This window comes from Arachis hypogaea, chromosome 15 (genome assembly GCF_003086295.3).
Source record: "Arachis hypogaea cultivar Tifrunner chromosome 15, arahy.Tifrunner.gnm2.J5K5, whole genome shotgun sequence".
NCBI classification, from domain to species: domain Eukaryota; kingdom Viridiplantae; phylum Streptophyta; class Magnoliopsida; order Fabales; family Fabaceae; genus Arachis; species Arachis hypogaea.
In genome coordinates, this window is record NC_092050.1 from 63,945,898 (window position 1) to 63,962,557 (window position 16,660).

At 39.4% G+C, this 16,660-nt stretch overlaps 1 non-coding gene across 1 annotated transcript; it reads left to right on the top strand.

Moving 5' to 3' along the window:
* The first annotated feature begins 15,548 nt into the window (after positions 1 to 15,548).
* On the top strand, positions 15,549 to 15,656 carry LOC112753422 (small nucleolar RNA R71). Its single transcript, XR_003177810.1, has one exon. It is a non-coding gene; the product is annotated as a small nucleolar RNA R71 (small nucleolar RNA).
* The last annotated feature ends 1,004 nt before the right edge of the window (positions 15,657 to 16,660 follow it).

Below are 16,660 nucleotides of genomic sequence, written 5' to 3' on the forward strand. Positions count from 1 at the left end.
GTCTCATCAAATGCAAATTCAATGGATGAACGAGAAAAGAATCTATCCTGAAATCCCATTCATGTTGCCGGAGGATGGATGTCAAGAAATAAAGAACAAAATCCGGAAGAGGAGATGGGAGGAACTTACATCACCAGCCACCCGAATTAATACCAATATCATAAGAGAGTTCTATGCAAATGTCCCAAGGATTGACATGCGTGAACCCCCAACGTACAAGAGCTATGTGCGTGGGGTGGAAGTAGACTTTAGCCCGGATGCAATCAAGAAAGTCTTGAAACTAAAGTCAGTCCGCTTTGATGAACCGGGATACCAACAAAGATTGACTGAGGATCAAGATTATGAGGAGATTGCAAGAGACATTTGTTTTGAGAACTCAGAATGGGAAGGAGATAACAAGAACAGATACAAGTTCCTGAAGAGATGTAACCTCACTCCGAAAGCAAAAGGATGGTATGAGTTGATGAAAAGATCAATTCTGGGGACAGTGAACACCTCAGAAGTTAACAGGGAGAGAGCCTTAATGCTGCATTGTATCATGGTGGGTGGAGAGATAAGAGTTCATGAAATCCTTGCAAGAGACATTCAAAAGATAGCTGAAAAGAATTCGGCCGGATCTTGGTTGTACTATCCGAGCACCATTTGGAGGTTGTGTGCAAAGGCTAAAGTTCCATTGGAAGAGGAGAATCCAATGTGGTTAAGCCAAGGCATGCCCATAACCATCGAACGAATGATGATGCCCCTTGAAGCACATCAAGGCCGAAGACCACATGGAGGAAGGGAAAGAGAAGAGCCAATGGAAGAAGATGAGCCACACATAGAAGAAGAGCCACAAGAGGAGGAGGAGCAGCCACACTTTTTCCCACATGGCAATATGGATATGACTCAAATGCAAGAAGCAATAGGGAGGTTGTCTCAACAGTACACGAGAATCCAAGAGAGGCAAGAGGAATACCATTCTCTGTACATGCAAAACCAACAAGCACAAGAAGAAAGAGAGCTAAGAATAATAAACAAACAAAATGAATTCGAGTCAAGATTTCTTGCGATGCAAGAAGAACATGCCTTTCAATCTCATGAATCTTTTGGGAAGTTGGAACAAATGCAAGCTGAAAGTTTGAAGGCTTTCAAGGAGTTCACAACACTCCAAGAAGCAAGGTATGAAGTGCAAGCCGATTATAATGTCAATAGCCAAATCAAACTGAACTATATTGGAGAACATATGCACAACATGGATCCGGCATTCCCAACTTTTGATGAATTCTTCAAAATGAGAAGTGAGGTAGAAGTGAACAGGGCTATGAGACTTGAAGATAGAGTGGAGGAGGCTATGAATAAGGCTGGCTTTTGGCAAGATCAACAACCACCAAACAAGGATGGTGGGAACACTAGCAGCCAAGTATATGAAAGGAGAAAGAAAAGGCATGACAAATGAAAGGTGGACTTGCTCCTTATTCATCACTACAAAATCTATCTGTTCTAAGTTGTCTTTGCATTTTTAAGTAGTTATTTAAAAGTCTTTGCATTATGTTTGTTTCTTTTAAAATAAGTAGGCTAGTTTATGTATGTGCTTGTGTGTTTATTTTCACTTGACAAGAAGCATGTGTTGTCCCCTGCATCTTTAAATTCAATAAAAGAAAAAGTTTGAATGTGAAGTGAAATGGTCTCTGTTAGATAGAAGTAGAATAAAAGTAAGTGGTGGTATATGTGTGATTGTATAATAACTCACTTTTAGTGAATAAAGAGCTAGGATATCTCCTTCTAAGTAAAGAGTGACCTACTGTCTATGAATCTCAATTGAATTAAATTCCTTGGTTAAGAAGAAAAACAAAAAGAAGGAAAGAACAAAGAGAGCCAAAAAGTGGCAGAACAAAAGAAAACAAAAAGAAACAAAGCTGGACACCAATAGCTTGAACTTTAAAATATATGCCTGTGATGTCTTTGTACTAGGATCTGCTTGGATTAGTAAGCTCTTAGGAGTGCATCAACACTTGGTGACTTGGGTTAACTAACCCGGGATCATCAGCTGAAAGTCCACTATCAAGAGCAACCTAACTACAAGGCATTTAGTAGCCCAAAGAGGTGTTGGGCATCAATGTTTTAAGAAGGAATGTGAGCCAAGTGTCTATGGTGAATAATGTGTCAAGTATAAAGAAAAGAAAATGAACTTGCTACACATGACACTCAAATAAAGCTTATAAACAAAGTAATAGCCAAGGATAAAGGAATAATGAGAGGTCATAGCAGTATGTCACTTGAAGCTTGAAAGAGACTTTCTAGGCCTAAGAGTCAATAAGAAGTGAGTATTTGCATATCCACACAAAACCCCATGAACTATCAATAATACTCTGCTAGCATGAACTTCCTCTTCCATTTCATTCTTTCTTCTCAATAATTCATTTCTTGCTTGGGGACAAGCAAGCTTTAAGTTTGGTGTTGTGATGACAAGTCATCCTAGCCTATTTTAACTAGTCTTTTTCTTTTGTTTTCATTAGAATTATGCACTTTCTTGAGCTACAAGCAAGCTAATTGAGTAGATTTTCATGTTTCCCTTGATTGAACCAACCATATATGAATTTATGCCATTTCATGAGGTTTTATGCTATATTTGTTGCATATTATGAAAGAATGAATATCTCATGATTTTGAGCATAGCTTTGATGAGTTTGGTTGATTAATGATAGGTGAAGAAAGCTTGGAGAAAGGTTGAAGCAAAGAGGAATGGCTAAGAGTGAAGAGAGGACAATGGAATAAGTGAAATTGAACCAAGAAGCAAGAAGTTAGCCCCAACGTTAGCCCCCTAACTTGGAGGCTAACGTTGGAACTTGAAATTTCCTCCCTGGCCATCCCACGTTTGCGCCAACGTTAGCCCCCTAACTTGGAGGCTAACGTTGGCACATGAATTCCTCCCTGGCTATCCAACGTTTGCACCAACGTTAGCCCCCTAACTTGGAGGCTAACGTTGGCACATGAATTACAATGGGGAAGGAGCCAACGTTTGCGCCAACGTTAGCCCCCTAACTTGGAGGCTAACGTTGGCACATGAATTACAAAGGGAGAAGGGCCAACGTTTGCGCCAACGTTAGCCACCTAACTTGGAGGCTAACGTTGGCGCCACTAGCACAAGGCATTGCCAACGTTAGGGTCAAAGTTAGACCCCTAACGTTGGCACCAACGTCCATACCAGCAGAATGTGCTTTGCTGCTATGAAAAGTTGGAGCCAAAGTTAGACCCCTAACTTTGGCTCAAACTTTTGGTCCAACTTTTGCTAACCTCAAAACCGGTTCAATTGGTTCACTTCGGTTCTTCTTCAAACTTCAAGAGCAATCAACCAAGGCCTCTTTCAACCCAATTCCACCAAGAGCAAAGGCCCAACTCAAGGCTTGAAGATCATTTTTGAAAGTGTATAAATAGAATAGAATTCAAGTTATTCGGAGAGCTTTCCTTTTGGAATTTTCATAATAGTTTTCGGAGAGCTTTTGAGTGAATTTTAATTTCTTTGTTTCCATTGCTTTCAATTTCATTTTCTACTTTTGTCTTGGATCTTGGATTGGAGAATTGAAGAAATTCTGTTTCAATCTCAATCTTGGATCTCTCTGTTTCTTTACTGTTAATTGAATTTCATTTCCGGTTAATTGCTCTTCATCTCTTTTCTTTGCAATTTACAATTTCCTTGCAATTGTTCTTGTTGGATCTAGGAAGGCATTGAGATCTAGACTTGGTTTTCTAGTCTCTGGGTCCTGAGATCTGAATTTCCCATTTCACTTCTCTGTTTACTGCTTTCTATGTTCATTTACTTTTCTGCTTCACATCCGGTTCAATCCCAATTCCCTTTCCCTCTTCTGTTTGATGCAATTTAATTTTTCCTTGTTTAATTTCTGCAAATCCACATCCCAATCCCCTTTACATTTCAAGCAATTTACATTCCATGCACTTTAAGATTCCGCAATTTACATTTCTTGCACTCTAAGCTTCCGCCATTTAATTTCTTGTTCTTTACGTTTCAGCAATTTATTTCTTGTTCTCTTTACTTCAATGCAATTTAATTCTGCAAGTCATAAAACCATCAACCAAATCTTGATTCGCTTGACTAAATCAACTACTAAACTAAAATTGCTCAATCCTTCAATCCCTGTGGGATCGACCTCACTCCCGTGAGTTTTTATTACTTGATACGACCCGGTGCACTTGCCGGTTAGTTTTGGGTATTTTGGAAGAGATTTATTTTTCCACCAAAATATCTCATCAGTTAGCCTTCCCTCATCTCATTTGTCACCTCTGCAATTCCGCTGGAATTGACATAGAGGAAGACATCCTCATTGATGAGGACAAGCCCATCACTAAGAAAAGGATGGAGCAAACAAGAGAGCCCACTCAAGAACCTCACCAAGTGTATGAGGAAATTCCTCATCATGAAATCCCTAAGATGCCTCAAGGGATGCACTTTCCTCCACAAAACTATTGGGAGGAAATCAACACCTCCCTAGGAGAATTAAGTTCCAACATGGGACAACTAAGGGTGGAGCACCATGAGCATTCCATCCTCCTCCATGAAATTAGAGAAGACCAAAGAATCTTGAGGGAGGAGCAACAAAGGCAAGGAAGAGACATTGAGGAGCTCAAGCACTCCATAAGATCTTCAAGAGGAAGAACAAGCTGCCATTACTAAGGTGGACCTGTTCTTTAATTTTCTTGTTCTTATTTCTTTGTTTTTCGAAAATTATGCTTTATGTTTTATTTATGTTTGTGTCTTATTACATGATCACTAGTGTCTAAGTGTCTATGCCTTAAAGCTATGAATTTCCTATGAATCCATCACCTTTCTTAAAAAGAAAAATGATCTAAAAACAAAAGAACAAGAAGTACATGATTTCGAATTCATCCTTGAAACTAGTTTAATTATTTTGATGTGGTGGCAATATTTTTGTTTTCTGAATGAATGCTTGAACAGTGCATATTTTTGATATTGTTGTTTATGAATGTTAAAATTGTTGGCTCTTGAAAGAATGATGAAAAAGGAGAAATGTTATTTGATAATCTGAAAAATCATATAATTGATTCTTGAAGCAAGAAAAAGCAGTGAATACAAAAGCTTGCAAAAAAGAATGCAAAAAAAGAGAGAAGAGACGAAAAGAAAAAGAAAGAAAAAGAAAAAGCAAGCAGAAAAAGCTAGTAACCCTTTAAACCAAAAGGCAAGGGTAAAAAAGATCCAAGGCTTTGAGCATTAGTGGATAGGAGGGCCCACAGGAATAAAATCCTGGCCTAAGTGACTAAACCAAGCTATCCCTAACCATGTGCTTGTGGCGTGAAGGTGTCAAGTGAAAAGCTTGAGACTGAGCGGTTAAAGTCGTAGTCCAAGGCAAAAAGAGTTTGCTTAAGAGCTCTGGACACCTCTAATTGGGGACTCTAGCAAAGCTGAGTCACAATCTGAAAAGGTTCACCCAGTTATGTGTCTGTGGCATTTATGTATCCGGTGGTGATATTGGAAAACAAAATGCTTAGGATCACAGCCAAGACTCATAAGGTAACTGATAAACCACTATTTTATGGTTTATCTTGCGCTTAATTGAGTGGATTTTATAAACTCTTTACCCTCTTATTCATACTATATGCATGGTTTTACATTTGCCTTCCTAACTATGTTTTTTGGTTGAAAACATGCTTCTTTGGCCTTTAAATTGCCTATTATTAATCCTCTCTTATTACCATTAGATGCCTTGATATGTGTGTTAAGTGCTTTCAGAGATTATAGGACATGAATGACTTAGAGGATAGAAAGGAAGCATGCAAAAGTGGAAGGAATGCAAGAAGTTGGAGGAACTGCTAAGCAGTCCAGCCTGACCTCTTCGCACTCAAATGGCTATAACTTTAGTTACAGAGGTCCAAACGATGCGGTTTTAGTTGCGCTAGAAAGCTAACGTCCGGGGCTTCGATTTGATATATAATATGCCATAGTTGCCCTGACGCTAGGCGACGTGACCGCGTGCTCCATGCGGCCGCGTCGCAGTGACAGAAATCAGCGTGTTTGAATTCTTCTCCAGCGATTTCTGGGCTGTTTTTGACCCAGTTCTCGGCCCAAAAAACACAGATTAGAGGCTATAAAGTGGAGGAATAGATCCATTCAAAAACAGGCTCTCATAATTCACTTTTCATGTTTTAGATGTAGTTTTAGAGAGAGAGGTTCTCTCCTCTCTCTCTCTTAGGATTAGGATTTAGGACTTCTCTTAGTTTTAGGAGTGACTTTCAATCCCAAGTTCAATGTCCCTTTCTATTTACTTTCGCTTCTATTTTTATTGACTCTAATGCTTTTATTTGTATTTGATTTATGTTGCCCAATTGGCTTATGAACTTTTCCATGTTAGATTTTACTGCTTTGAATGTATTTTATTTGAGGTATTCCAGATATTTATGATTTTAATTTAGCTTTCTACATTCTTGGCTTTGGTTAAGAAATTAGTAACTCAGGAGTTATCTTAACTCAACATAAGTGATAATTGTTATCTTTGCTAATTGAACTGAACTTCGATAATCCCAATCTTTCCTTTGGGATTAACTAGGATTTGAAGATCAAAGTAATTAGTCACTTGACCTTCCCTTGCTCTAGTAAAGATTAACTAAGTGAAATCAAGAGTCAATTTTCATTATTGTTGATAAGGATAACTGGGCTAGGACTTCCAATTTCTCATACCTTGCCAAAAGTTTATTTTACCGTTATTTATTTATTTTAATTGCAATTTAAATTACTTGCTCCCTATTCTCAAAACCCCAAATTTACAATCTCCATAACCAATAATAAGAACATACTTCCCTGCAATTCCTTGAGAAGACGACCCGAGATTTAAATATTTGGTTATCAATTTTAAAGGGGTTTGTTATTTGTGACAACCAAAACGTTTGTACGAAGGGATTTCTGTCGGTTTAGAGACTATATCTACAACGCGACTGTTTTTATGAACTTCTTTACTGGCAAAAATCCCAACGTCAAAATGGCGCCGTTGCCGGGAAATTGCAAACGTGTGCCTTATTATTGGTTATTGTAAATATTTTATTTTTGCTTGTTTATTTGTTTTTATTTTTTCTTTTTCATAAGTTAAGAGGTTATTGGTTTTTATTTTAAAATTTTTATTTTATCTTAACTTATTTCAAAAATCAAATTTCAAAATTCAAATTTAAAAAATTTTCAAATTTCAAATTTCAAAAATTCAAAATTCAAAAATTTAAAATTTAAAATTTCAAAATTTAATTTTCAATTTCAAAATTTAAATAACCTTTTAATTTAAATTTGTTTTTATTTTTGTTTTTAATTTTTATTTGTTACTATGAACTCTCACCCCTTTGGCTATGAGTCTGGTTACAATTATGTTGCAGGAAGAAGAAATTACAATGAGAACAAATATCAAGGTTGGAACAATCAAAGATGGGAGGAGCCACAAGGATTTGATCAACCCTCATGGCAACAACCACCTCCAATGGACTATCAACAACCACCACCATATGCCTATGAACCCTTTCCTCAACATGACTTTGGACCACCATACGCACAAGCCCCTTTACACCATTCACCTCTATATGACCCTAACCCATATCCACCATACTAACCACCTTATGAACCATATATAGAACCACCCCAATTCCAACCCAATTACTCACAAGAACCACCACTTCAATATTCACTATCTCTATATCCATCAATCCAAGAGCACTATGATCCTATTTATGAAAGCCGAGTGCATCAAGAGACAAAGGATCGTCTCAAGGAAACAGTGGATCGATGTCAGGCAACCATTCATCAATTGGGGCAAGCAATAATGAGTCAATTAGCTTCCCGACGTTTGGACACTCAAGGAAGAAGCACAACCTTCCATGCCCTTGGAAAGCAATGAAGAAGAGATTGAATTGGAAGAGAGCTGCCAAGAGGAAGAGGTTGAAATTGAAGAAGCTTGCAAAGAGGTGGTAGTTATCAAAAAGAGCACAAGGGAGTGGAGCTTGCAATTCCATTAAAGATGCCTCCCCCTAAATTGCCATCATCCTTCACAACATTCAAATGGGTAAAATTCATATCCCTTAGCTTTCTAACCCCACTTGAATATGGGCTACTGGAGACGGATGGTCAACTTAGAGCTCTTTATGATATTAAGAGTAAGAGGAAGATGGCCAGTGATAAGAATTGTCCTGCAAGGTTCATCATGGTTGGAAGCTTTAAGTTCAAACGCAAAGGTTGGTATAAAGATCAACTGAATGGGTCTAGGAAGCTGTTTGGTCGCTGCAGCGAGAATTCAGATCACCTTTCACCTGGCTGGAAAAATGCAGATCGAGACAAAAACGGGTGTAAAAATAAAGTTTGGGATCCTGGAATCTGTTCTGGCATTTGTCACCCCGGGAGCCTAAGAATCTATTTGAAGCTTCTTAAGGGCTTTACATGCTTAGTTTGGGACCCTGGAGGCTACTGGAAATACAAACATTGGTGGGAATTCCTGGATCAGTACAAGCATAAGCCACCATAGCAGGAATCTCATCAAATGTCCAACTTAAGGACTATAACTAAAAGTGTTAGGTGGGAGACAACCCACCATGGTATGATCGTTCTTTTTCAATTTTATTTCGTGTTGTTTATTTTTATTTTATTTTATTTTCATTGAACCTGGAATCATGCATAGCATTCACATTAAACACTGCATTCTACATTTTTTTTTTCAGATAAAAAAAATTGCACGCGACGCGGCAGCGTCGCTGACGCGTCCGCGTCACCAGTGCGTTTGGAAGAAAAGAAAAGTGAACAAAGAGTCACGTGAAAGCGTGGCTGGAGGCGCGCCTTTAGCATAATTTGACCCACGCGACCGTGTCGCTGACGCGTCCGCGTCATGTGGCAAAAGAGCCTCCCACGCGTCCGCGTCCCCCACGCGACCGCGTGGCCCTGTAAATCGACGTAAAAAGGTGTATGGATTAAAGTTGAGCTGGAATTGGGCTGGACTCGTGCTGGAAGCCCAAGCCCTCTCACGCGAACGCGTGCCCCACGCGTCCGCGTCATATTGGAAATAAGGCCACTCACGCGATCGCATGCTCCACGCGATCGCGTCACCCAATATTTGGCAACTAATGATTTTGAACAGAGAGTTGTGCGAGTGCGAGGCTGCCCTCGCGCCAGTAGCATAAAACGGGTCACGCGACCGTGTGACCAACGCGACCGCGTCATTCAGTTTAAACGCAAGTCACGCGACTGCGTGCCTCACGCGACCGCGTCACTTGCGCCGCACAGCTTATCTAAATTAGCCAGAAATATCTTATCTTTTCTTCCCCAAATTCTAATTTCTTTCTTCTTTCTTTCTCTCCTTCTTCCCCTCTACTCTTCTATCCCTTTAATTTAATGTATTTATTTGTTCTTTCCTTTTTCTTTTTCAATTCTTTTTCATGCATTTTTATGTTGGTGTTGGAGTTTTATTTGGATAAGTGCCTTAATTTATTTGAGCAGGTGACTATTCTGAGGAGAGATTTGACAATTGACATTTATTCATGGCCCTCTTATACATTTGGATTACACTATTTTCATCCCTATTTTAACTTGCACACCCAATGTTTGTGAAAAGAACTTTTATGGCATTTTAAATCTTATTTTATTTTACTCTTTCACTTGCATGCCTCTTTTTCACAACACTTGTGCTCCACATGTATTTGGGATTATCATTCACAATTGTCACCATTACACATGCTCTTTAATTTAGCACATTTATTACTTGATGCTTGAGCTATGCTTCTCATGCCTATTATTTGCATGTTTTTATCCTCTTGTATCTTATTATTTTGAATTGCCCCTCTTTGATCTTTATTGTTGTCTTTCCTACATGTTGTAGCTACCATGTAGTTGGGCTATCATCTTTCCTTTGGCATTCCTTATCACTTGGAATTTCCTCCCTTCCAGTCATAGTTTTCTATATTTTACACTCTTCCTTTTTTCTTCTTCCTTAGGCATGGGTACCTGGTGCACGAAATTGTGTTGTCCTGTTCTTTGTACTTGTGTGAGATTAACAATATATAATTGTATTGAATCATCATTGTGGCTCTATGTGTGGACACAACTCCGTACAACTAACCAGCAAGTGCACTGTGTCATCCAAGTAATACCTTACGTGAGTAAGGGTCGAATCCCACGGAGATTGTTGGTATGAAGCAAGCTATGGTCACCTTGCAAATCTCAGTTAAGTTGACTCATATGGGCTACAATATATTATGTAAATAAAACATAAAGAATAGGGATAGAGATACTTATGTAGATTCATTGGCAGGAATTTCAGATAAGCGAATGGAGATGCTTTTCGTTCCTCTGAACCTCTGCTTTCCTGCTATCTTCATCCAATCAGTCTTACTCCTTTCCATGGCTGGCTTTATGTGATACATCACCACTGTCAATGGCTACTTTCGGTCATCTCTCGGGAAAATGATCCAATGCCCTGTCACGGCACGGCTAATCGTCTGGAGGCATCACCCTTGTCAATGGCTTCATCTTATCCTCTCAGTGAATAATCTGCTCACGCACCCTGTCACGGCACGGCTATTCATCTGTTGGTTCTCGATCATGCGGGAATAGGATTTACTATCCTTTTGCGTCTGTCACTAACGCCCTGCAATCGCGAGTTCGGAGCTCGTCACAGTCATTCAATCATTGAATCCTACTCGGAATACCACAGACAAGGTTTAGACCTTCCGGATTCTCTTGAATGCCGCCATCATTCTAGCTTTCGCCACGAAGATTCTGGTTAGGAGATCTAAGAGATATTCGTTCTAGCTTAATTCATGTAGAATGGAAGTGTTTGTCAGGCACGCGTTCATAAGGGAGAAGGATGATGAGCGTCACACATAATCATCACCTTCATCACGTTCTTGAGTGCGAATGGATATCTTAGAAGCGAAATAAGAAGAATTGAATAGAAAACAGTAGTACTTTGCATTAATCTTTGAGGAACAGCAGAGCTCCACACCTTAATCTATGGAGTGTAGAAACTCTACCGTTAAAAATACATAAGTGAAGGTCCAGGCATGGCCGAGATGGCCAGCCCCTCTGATCTAAGAACCAGACGTCCCAAGATGGTTTACACTGATCAAAGATGCCTAATACAATAGTAAGAGGTCCTATTTATAATAAACTAGTCACTAGGGTTTACATGAGTAAGTAATTGATGTACAAATCCACTTTCGGGGCCCACTTGGTGTGTGCTTGGGCTTGGGCTTGAGTGTTACACGTGCAGAGGCCATTTGTGGAGTTGAACGCCAGTTCCTGTGCCAGTTTGGGCGTTCAACTCTGGTTTTGGATCCTTTTCTGGCGCTGGACGCCAGATTTGGGCAGAAGGCTGGCGTTGAACGCCAGTTTACGTCGTCAATTCTTGGCCAAAGTATGAACTATTATATATTTCTGGAAAGCCCTGGATGTCTACTTTCCAACGCAATTGGAAGCGCGCCATTTCGAGTTCTGTAGCTCCAGAAAATCCACTTTGAGTGCAGGGAGGTCAGAATCCAACAACATCAGCAGTCCTTTTTCAACCTCTGAATCTGATTTCTGCTCAAGTCCCTCAATTTCAGCCAGAAAATACCTGAAATCACAGAAAAACACACAAACTCATAGTAAAGTCCAGAAATGTGAATCTAACACAAAATCTATTAAAAACATCCTAAAAGTAACCAGATTCTACTAAAAACATACTAAAAACAATGCCAAAAAGCGTATAAATTATCCGCTCATCACAACACCAAACTTAAATTGTTGCTTGTCCCCAAGCAACTGAAAATCAAGTAGGATAAAAAGAATAGAATATACTATAAATTCCAAACTATCAATGAAACATAGCTCCAATCATATGAGCGGGACTTATAGCTTTTTGCCTCTTGAATAGTTTTGGCATCTCACTTTATCCATTGAGGTTCAGAATGATTGGCATCTATAGGAACTCAGAGTTCAGATAGTGTTATTGATTCTCCTAGTTCAGTATGATGATTCTTGAACACAGCTATTTTATGAGTCTTGGCCGTGGCCCTAAGCACTTTGTTTTCCAGTATTACCACCGGATACATAAATGCCACAGACACATAATTGGGTGAACCTTTTCAGATTGTGACTCAGCTTTGCTAAAGTCCCCAATTAGAGGTGTCCAGGGTTCTTAAGCACACTCTTTGTTTTTGCTTTGGACCTTGACTTTAACCGCTCAGTCTCAAGTTTTCACTTGACACCTACACGCCACAAGCACATGGTTAGGGACAGCTTGGTTTAGCCGCTTAGGCCAGGATTTTATTCCTTTAGGCCCTCCTATCCACTGATGCTCAAAGCCTTGGGATCCTTTTTATTTGCCCTTGCCTTTTGGTTTTTAAGGGTTATTGGCTTTTTGCTCTTGCCTCTTGGTTTTAAGAGCTTTTGGCTTTTTCTGCTTGCTTTTTCTTTTTCTTTCTATTTTTTTTTTCGCCTATTTTTTTTTTCTATTTTTTTTTCTGCAAGCTTTGTTCTTTGCTGCTTTTTCTTGCTTCAAGAATCATTTTTATGATTTTTCAGATTTATCAAATAACATGTCTCCTAGTCATCATTCTTTCAAGAGCCAACATATTTAACATTCTTAAACAACAACTTCAAAAGACATATGCACTGTTCAAGCATACATTCAGAAAACAAGAAGCATTGTCACCACATCAATATAATTAAACTAAGTTCAAGGATGAATTCGAAACTCCTGTACTTCTTGTTCTCTTGAATTTAAAACATTTTTCATTTAAGAGAGGTGATGGATTCATAGGACATTTATAACTTTAAGACAAAGTTACTACTACTAATGATCATGTAATGAAGACACAAACATAGATAAGCACATAACATAGAAAACGAAAAACAGAGAAAGTAAGAACAAGGAATGAGTCCACCTTAGTGATGTCCTTGAGCTCTTCTATGTCTCTTCCATGTCTTTGCTGCTCCTCCTTCATTGCTTTTAGATCTTCTCTGATTTCATGAAGGATGATGGAGTGCTCTTGATGTTCCACCCTTAGTTGCTTCCAATAATTGTGTGGAAGAAAATGTATCCCCTGAGGTATCTCAGGGATCTCTTGATTTGCAGTCAAATGTTCTACCACTGAGCTTTAGACCCTTGATGGAAGCTTTTGTCTTCCCTTTCCTCTTTTCTAGAGGTTTTTCTGGCCTTAGGTGCCATCAACAAAAAGCTATGCTTTTACCACACCAAACTTAGAATGTTGCTCGCCCTCGAGCAAAAGAAGAAAGAATAGAAGAATAAGAAGAAGATATGGAGGAGATGGATGAGAGTGTGTATTCGGCCATATGGGTGGGATTGGGTGGGAGAGAGATGTTGAATTTTGAAGGTAGTGGGTGTATGGATGTGAGTGGTAAATGGAAAACAGAAGGGATGATCATGAATGGAAAGAGAGATGATGAGGTAGGTGGGGATCCTGTGGGGTCCACAGATCCTGAGGTGTCAAGGCATTTACATCCCTGCACCAATTTAGGCATGTAAAATGCCCTTGCACACAACTCTGGGCGTTCAGCGCCAGGTTGGTGCCCATTTTGGGCTTTCAACGCCCCTTTGCTGCCATTTCTGGCGTTGAACGCCAGAATGCTCCCATTCTGGGCGTTCAGCGCCAGAACTATGCTCTGTTCTGGCGTTTGAACGCCAGACAAATGCTCCTCCAGGGTGTGATTTTTCTTCTGCTGTTTTTGATTCCGTTTTCAATTTTTATATTTATTTTGTGACTCCACATGATCATGAACCTAAGAAAACATGAAAAACAATAATAATAGAGTTAGATAAATAAATATTGGGTTGCCTCCCAACAAGCGCTTCTTTAATGTCAATAGCTTGACAGTGGGCTCTCATGGAGCCTCACAGATGTGCAAAGCTTTGTTGAAACTCTCCAACACCAAACTTAGAGTTTGGATATGGGAGTTCAACACCAAACTTAGAGTTTGGTTGTGGCCTCCCAACACCAAACTTAGAGTTTGACTGTGGGGGCTCTGGTTGACTCTGCTTGGAGAGAAGCTTTTCCTGCTTTCTCTCCATGGTTGCAGAGGGAGATCCTTGAGTTTTGAATACAAGGGAGTTCTCATTCCATTGAAGGAATATTTCACCTCTGTCAACATCAATCACAGCTCTTGCTGTGGCCAGGAAAGGTCTTCCTAGGATGATAGATTCATCTTCCTCCTTTCCAGTATCCAGGACTATGAAATCAGTAGGTATGTAAAGGCCCTCAACCTTTACTAATACATCTTCTACTTGTCCATAAGCCTGTCTTCTTGAGCTGTCTGCCATCTCTAATGAGATTTTAGCAGCTTGCACCCCATAGATTCCCAGTTTCTCTATTACAGAGAGGGGCATGAGGTTTATTCCTGAACCAAGGTCACACAGAGCCTTAAAGATCATGGTGCCTATGGTACAGGGTATTATGAACTTTCCAGGATCCTGTCTCTTCTGAGGCAATGTCAGTTGATCCAGATCACTTAGTTCATTGATGAACAAGGGAGGTTCAACTTCCCAAGCATCAATGCCAAACAATTTGGCATTCAGCTTCATGATTGCACCAAGAAACTTGGCAGTTTGCTCTTCAGTGACATCCTCATTCTCTTCAGAAGAGGAATACTCATCAAAGCTCATGAAGGGCATAAGGAGGTTCAATGGGATCTCTATAGTCTCTAGATGAGCCTCAGAGTCCTTTGATTCCCCAGAGGGAAGCTCCTTATTGATCACTGGACGTCCCAGGAGGTCTTCCTCCTTGGGATTCACGTCCTTTCCTCTCCTCAGAGGTTCGGCCATGGCGCTTATGTCAATGGCCTTGCACTCTCCTTTTGGGTTCTCTTCTGTATTACTTGGGAGAGTACTAGGAGGGATTTCAGTGATCCTTTTACTCAGCTGGCCCACTTGTGCTTCCAGATTTCTAATGGAAGACCTTGTTTCATTCATGAAACTTACAGTGGCCTTAGATAGATCAGAGACTAGATTTGCTAAATTAGAAGCATTTTGTTCAGAGTTCTCTGTCTGTTGCTGAGTTGATGATGGAAAAGGCTTGCTATTGCTAAACCTGTTTCTTCTACCATTATTAAAGCCTTGTTGGGGCTTTTGATCCTTCCATGAGAAATTTGGATGATTTCTCCATGTTGAGTTATAGGTGTTTCCATAAGGTTCACCTAAGTAATTCACCTCTGCTATTGCAGGGTTCTCAGGATCATAGGCTTCTTCTTCAGAAGATGCCTCTTGAGTACTGTTGGATGCAGCTTGCATTCCATGCAGACTCTGAGAAATCATATTGACTTGCTGAGTCAATATTTTATTCTGAGCCAATATGGCATTCAGAGTATCAACTTCAAGAACTCCCTTCTTCATAGGCGTCCCATTACTCACAGGATTCCTTTCAGAAGTGTACATGAACTGGTTATTAGCAACCATGTCAATGAGTTCTTGAGCTTCTGCAGGCGTTTTCTTTAGGTGAATGGATCCACCTGCAGAAGTGTCCAGTGACATCTTTGATAGCTCAGACAGACCATCATAGAATATATCCAGGATGGTCCATTCTGAAAGCATGTCAGAAGGACACTTTTTGGTCAACTGTTTGTATCTTTCCCAAGCTTCATAGAGAGATTCACCTTCTTTCTGTCTGAAGGTTTGAACATCAGCTCTAAGCTTGCTCAGCTTTTGAGGAGGAAAGTACTTGGCTAAGAAAGCCGTGACCAGCTTATCCCAAGAGTTCAGGCTGTCTTTGGGTTGAGAATCCAACCATAATCTAGCTCTGTCTCTTACAGCAAAAGGGAAAAGCATGAGCCTGTAGACTTCAGGATTTACGCCATTAGTCTTAACAGTATCACATATCTGCAAGAATTCAGTTAAGAACTGAAAAGGATCTTCAGATGGAAGTCCATGAAACTTGCAGTTCTGCTGCATCAGAGAAACTAATTGAGGTTTCAGCTCAAAGTTGTTTGCTCCAATGGCAGGAATGGAGATGCTTCTTCCATGTAAATTGGAATTAGGTGCAGTAAAGTCACCAAGCATCTTCCTTACATTATTATTATTTTCGGCTGCCATCTCCTCTGCTTGTTCAAAAATTTCTGAAAGATTATCTCTGGATTGTTGTATTTTAGCTGCTCTTAATTTTCTCTTCAGAGTCCTTTCAGGTTCTGGATCTGCTTCCACAAGAATGTTCTTATCCTTGCTCCTGCTCATATGACAAAGAAGAAGGCACAGAAAAATAATAATAATAATAATAGAGATCCTTTATACCACAGTATAGGGATCCCTTTGTAAGTAGAAGAAGAGGGGGAGATAAGGGATGTGATGTAAAGGAAGAAACACAACTGTGAGGATTGGAATGTGAGATGAGATGTTAGGATTTGAATGAATAAATAGAATGAGATGGGGGAGGAATAATTTTCGAAAATTATTTTGAAAAAGAGTTAGTGATTTTTGAAAATTGGTTTTTGAAATTTAGTTAGTATTTTTCAAAAATTTATTTATTTTTTTTATTTAAAAATTAAAATAATTAATAAATTAAAAAGAAATTTTTGAAAAAGGGGAGAGATATTTTCGAAAATGGGAGAGAGAGAGTTAGTTAGGTGGTTTTGAAAAAGTTAAGAATCAAACAAAAAGTTAGTTAGTTAGTTGAAACAATTTTTGAAAAGATAGGAAGTTAGGAA